This window comes from Orycteropus afer, unplaced genomic scaffold (assembly GCF_000298275.1).
Source record: "Orycteropus afer afer isolate SDZICR_OR568_19922 unplaced genomic scaffold, OryAfe1.0 scaffold00069, whole genome shotgun sequence".
Lineage (NCBI taxonomy): Eukaryota > Metazoa > Chordata > Mammalia > Tubulidentata > Orycteropodidae > Orycteropus > Orycteropus afer.
This window is the reverse complement of record NW_006921656.1, coordinates 4,907,945-4,914,072: the sequence shown is the minus strand read 5'-3', so window position 1 is coordinate 4,914,072 and position 6,128 is coordinate 4,907,945.

Genomic DNA, 6,128 nt, shown 5'->3' with positions numbered 1-6,128 from the left:
TGCCTAGTCCGCCATCTTGCCCCGCCTCCCAACAACAACAATCTTTATGGGAACATATAGCCAGGACTTTCTCCTACAGAGTCACTGGGTTGTTCAAACAACCAACTTTTTGTTAGCAGCTGAGAGCTTTACTCTTGCACCATCTACTTTCTGTCTGTAACTACTAGTAAAATTACATGAATGAGCCCTGGTGGCACAGTAGTTAAACTCTCAGCTGCTAATCAAAAGGTTGGTTGTTCCAACCCACCAGCTGCTCTTCAAGAGAAAGATGTGGCAGTCTGCTTCCGTAAAGATCACAGTCTTGCAAACCCTATGGGATAGTTCTATTCTGTCCTATAGATTCACAATGAGTCATCCTATAGGGTAACTATGAGTTGAGTTGTAATCAACACTTTACCAACAGAAGTTATCTTGTAAGACCTGTTTCAATGGGCATTACATCTGTGAAGGTAAGAAGACATCCATGGCTCTCCCAGGAAGAGGCAGTTTCTCATTCTGCTGGGCCCACAAAGCCTGTGGGCAAATCTTTCATATAGCTCTTATAGGCTACACTGTAAATATCTGTGTTATTTAACCAAAAATATAGGGTTTTGTAGGAGAAAGAGTCATATGTGATCTGGCTTGACACTCTGTCTCCTAAACCCCAAGACATGAGATGTGAGGATGTCTTGAAGCACTTACTGATGAAGATTAAAGACTACAGTCTGCAGTATGTATTACACCTCAACATAAAGAAAATGAAAATCCTCACAAATGGACCAAAAAGGAGCATCAAAATAAACAGAGCAGTGATTGAAGTTGTCGAAGAATTCATATTACTTGGTTCCACAACCAACACCAATGGAAGCAGCAGTCAAAAAATCAGATGACATATTGCACTGGGGAAATCTGTTGCAAAAGACCTCTTTAAAGTGCTGAAGAGCAAAGATGTCTCTTTGAAGACTAAGTGCCTAACCCAAGCCATGGTATTTTCAGTCACCTCATATGCATGTGAAACCTGAACAATGAATAAGAAGACCAAAGAAGAGTTGATGCTTTTGAGGTTTGGTGTTGGCGAAGAATCCTGAAAGTACCATCGACTACCAGAAGAACAAACAGATCTGTCCTGGAAGAACTTCAGCTGGAATGCTCCTTGGAAGTGAGAATTGTCAGATTTCGTCTCATGTACTTTGGTCATGTTGTCAGAAGGGACCATTCCCTGGAGAAGGATATCATGCTTGGTAAAGTGGAGGATGAGGAGCTCTGGTAGCATTGTGCCTAAGGCACTTGACTGGTAACCAGAAGGCTGGTGGTTCAAATCCACCAGCCACTCCTTGAAAGGAAGGTTACAATCTACTTCCATAGTAATACTGCCTTGGAAACCCAAGGAGGGGTCACTATGAGTTGGGTCCGACTCAACGGCACATAACAACAACAAAGTGGAGGGTCAGTAAGAAAGGGGAAGACCCTCAATGAGATGGATTGACCCAGAGGCTGTAATGATGGCCTCAGGTATAGCAAGGATTGTGAGGCTGGCACAGGATGGGGCAGTGTTTTGTTCTGTTGTACATAGGGTTGCTATGACTGGAAGCCAACTAGAAAGCACCTACGAACAACAACAAGACATGAAAGTGGTCTGAAAGTGGAACCAATCACCTTCCAATACTCAAGTATGTGGGAGAACCATGAAGGTGGCTTTGCTATTGGAACCCAAGGGGATGGGGCCTTGCTCATGCCCTGCAGAGCACCCAGTGGCCCCTTGCAGCAGGGAATCCTGCTGACTTCAAGCTCTGTTTTGTGGAATTACCTGGTAACACTTTTGTGTCTCAGAGCCAAGAATATCACTGTCCTGGTAAATATTTATTCTCTATAAACATTAGCAGTAACAAGAAAATCAGAAAGCAGTTGAAGTTTTGCCAGACACCCCACTCAGTTTGTTCACTTACTATGAATTATAGACAACAATTAGTCTGAACTCTTTTTCATGCAGATACATCATGTCATACTTACAGATTAGCTGGTGTCCATATATACATGTTGTTTGTCTAATTAGCTGAAAGGCACCTATAGCTGGATTTATGGGAAATTCGGGCTAGTTGCTTTTCCAGAAATCACAGGGGAACTTAGATGGGGCCTCCAGGGGGTCACGTATCTCCTATCAATCCTAGTTGATCTTCCCAACACCAAGCTAATGGATGAAATAAGTCGTGTGACTGACTCTGAGTTTCTGGAATGAGTGGGACTCTCAAATTTCCTGGAGCATTTGTCTTAGGTCATTCTAAGCCTCCAACTTAGTCATCATCACACATTATTTCCAAAGTGTCAGTTTGGATGACACCTTAATTAAAGCCATTATGACTTCAATAATGATGATAATCTGGGAAATTGACAGCTTAGTAGCCTTCAGGAAAGATAGACTAGAGCTAATTTGAGTACATCTTGGTGTGCTGTCAAAATGGAAGGTGCCTGATCCATTCTGCCCCAGCTCGCTCCTGCTGTCCAGTTCTTGCACTTGATCAATGTCATACTTAGTTTGCTGATCAACAAAGGTAGAACCTCACACTCTCCTTGGTTCTTCCTGTCTTCCCATGACTATCAAGCACAAGTTTCTAGTATCGCTCACTTGGAAACATCTCTTAAGCAAAGCCCCTCTCCATTTCCTCTGCTACTAACTTAGTAACTAGACATTGACCCATGCTTAAAGAGCTATGCTCCCCTTGGGTACCACGTTTCAAAAGTCACAATTCAAAGTCACAGATGATTCAGCTACTCACCAAACAACAGACTTAACAGCACCTACAAATAGTTAAACATGAGACTACAAAAGTAAGAGACTTTCTTCAGATCAGAAGGATATAAAAATGGGACAAAATCAGCAGCTCAGAAAAAATCTCAAATGGTTTGTTGGTATCTGTACATATTTATTTATTTTTTTCCTATGAAAAAGTGTGACACTTTGAGTCTGAACTATGAGATGTATTTATCAATAAATAATGCTATGGAAACACACCGATTATTTGGAAAAGTAGTCTATTACTTAATTTTACATATACTAATGCAATTTCAAGTTCAAAGTAGTACAATAAAATTTTGAAAGCACTATGAGAAGAATAAATAATTTTAAGCATGAGATGGGCAATGCCTTTCTAAAGAATACGACCAAGGGGAAAAGTGGAAAGAAAAATGTAAATAGATCTGATAAAACAAAACCATAAAATTGTTGCACATAAACACAACTTTATAGTTTCATTTTATCAGACATATGTCCGCTTTTCTGCACAATTCCTTCTGTGGTCATATTCTTTAGAAAGGCATTTCCCAGATTTAAAATTAAGTAATAATGTATTGTTTTCAAATAATATACAAGTTTCCATAGCATTATTTATTTTACATAAACAAATATAAAATATTTAAAACCAACAATAGATTAAGAAAAATATATTTCCAACACGCAGGAAAGAGTTAAAGTTGATATATCTAAAAACTTGTAGAAATCAGTCAGAAAGGCAATACCCTAGTAGTTAAGTGAGCAAATAAGAAATTCTCACATGCAAAAAAAGTAATAAATAAAATTTCATGAGTCTTATAGTGAAAGTATTACAAAGTTTTCCATTTAACTAGTAAAAGCAAATCTAACTTACATTTTTGAAGCTATTTTCATTGCTCTAACGTTCATCCGGGAGCTCTGATAGCATAGTGGCTAAGACACTTGCCTGTTAACCAGATGGCTGGCGGTTCAAACCCACCAGCCACTCCTCGGAAGGAAGGTTGGGCAATCCTACTTCCGTAGTGATACTGCCTCGGAAACCCAAGGAGGGGTCGCTATGAGTCGGGTTTGACTCGACGGTACATAACAATAACAACAACAGCGTTCATTCAGAACGTATGATTCTTCTAACTTTAATAGGAATATTTCAAACCAGCAAGATTTTTAAAGAAAATTCCAAATTGAAAAAAAAAAAAAAATCCACCATAAATTTCCCTCTAGAACTTGTCTGCTTCTTAGACCAACTGTCTGCGTGGTTGGGCCAGAGAATAAAGGCAGCTGGTTGAGTGCCTGGGGGTATGTGAATACTCGTGGGGACAGAACATGGCTGACTGGAGTTGTGTGAACACTTGTGGGGCTGGCCACTCGGCATGTAGTGACTCTCCTGTGTATCAGATCAGGTGCTAGAACAGCTCCAGGGAAGCATAGCCGACTCATCCAGGATATGAAACCAGGCAGGTGGAGGGTGTCCACTCCGGTCTCCCCAGCCCTCTGTCCCACATGCTGCTTCTCCCCTCTCCTATTATGTTGCCTTCATCATGCCACAGAGACCTCTGTGAGGGCAGAGCTTGAGGCTGGGAATCTCCTAGTGACTTCTCAGCACCGAGCACAATGCCTGGCACTTGGCATGTGGTTAAAAAACAGTTTCAGGAAGATAAAATAATTGGGGGCCTTCTTGAGTACATTTGCAAATGGCTCAGTTGGCTGAAAGATGAGGGGCTTTGTAAAGTGGAGTCACAGAGGACATGACAAAGGGAAGAACTTGACCACTTAGAAGCCAGGGTTTGGGTCTCTTAGACTCTCCTCGGAATCCCTGTGTGGTGTGAACAGTGAGCACACTCAGCAGCTAAACATAAGGTTGGTGGTTCGAGTCCAGCCAGAGGCACCTCAGAAGAAAGGCCTGCTGATGTGCTTATGAAATAGCAGCCACTGGAAACCCTCCAGGGACAGTGCTACTCTGACACACACGGAGTACAATTGGGAAACATCATCCTAAGCAGGTGATCACAGAGCCTTTATTAAAATTGCTCTAGAAAATCTTTCCTGTCTTCCCTCCCTCTTCTTTTCCCCTTTCCTCCCTCTCCTCCCTTTCAATAAAAAAGCCTGTGCAGTGAAGGGTAGGACCACAGGCTTCCGGGCTCCTCCGCCGTGGCTGGAGACGGCGGTGGAGGAGGACGAGGAAGGCAGATGTGAGCAAAGGCTTCCAGCAACACATTGGGACCAGACTGCTTCCTCAACCTAAGGTCACCCTGCCCTCTGGGCATGGGGGGAACCCTGCCTGTACTGTAACCCCCTACAAGATGCAGGCTGTGTCTGGGTAATAGCGGGCCCATGCCTGGCCACTCCAGAGGCATATCGGGTCATTCCAGTCAGCCATTACATGGGCCTCTCCTAGTAGGCTTTCACTTACCTAGACTTCAGTTTCTTCAGATGCTAAATGGGGAGAGGATTTGTCATAGGCTCATCTATTTATTTAAGAAATATGAAAAATACGTCACATGGTGGCTCTAAATAGATGATCAAAACTTCTGGTGAAAGGGATTCATGTAGCCACTCCACTAAGGTCCATATTTCTCAGTAGATGGGACAGAGACTTCCAGCAGCAATTCATCAAGGTTTTCAGCAAAGACAAAGATTCTTGGCCCTGATGGTACACTTCCACAAGTTGCGGGGCCCAGGAATCTGGATTTTAATGGGATCTATAGGCGTCTCTCATCCACACATTTCCCAATGCATAGCTCCAACTTTTCACAAAAGCCTGACTCCATAAAATTTTAATTTTAATTTAAAGTGATATGTTAAATGCATACTTATAATTTAGTCATTTTAAAGCCTTTTGTTTAGACTTCCCTATAAGTGAACATTAAACAAAATGGAAAGCTGAGGAAAATGCAACCAACTCAAATGGGGAAGTCTGCCAAAGACTTTATGCCCTCAATTACCACAAACACGCTATGGGAAAGGTACAGCAATGAAGCAATTACACAGAAGAACTAATGGAAACATGCTCATTATTGAGACTGTTCAGGGGAGAGCCTTTCATTTCCCCTCTCTTTGCCTCAATTAGGTGATTCATGGGCAGAAATCCCAAACTTGCTTTGTCACCTGATGTTAAGATGACTGTCCCCACCTTGAGGGAAATTCCAGAATGAGGTGCTAGAGAAATACAATTTTATCCTTCAAGTTTCTGAGAACTTGTTTGACCACCACCTACTGTTGCTGAGTTGCTTCCAACTCACAGTGACCCCATGTGGGTCAGAGTAGAACTGGACTCCATAGCGTTTTCAGTGGCTGATTCTTTGGAATGAGAAACTATGTGAATTCTCCTGGAATCCCAATTTGTGGAGTCCCTGGCATTAGGGTGACCCACCCGGGCCATTTG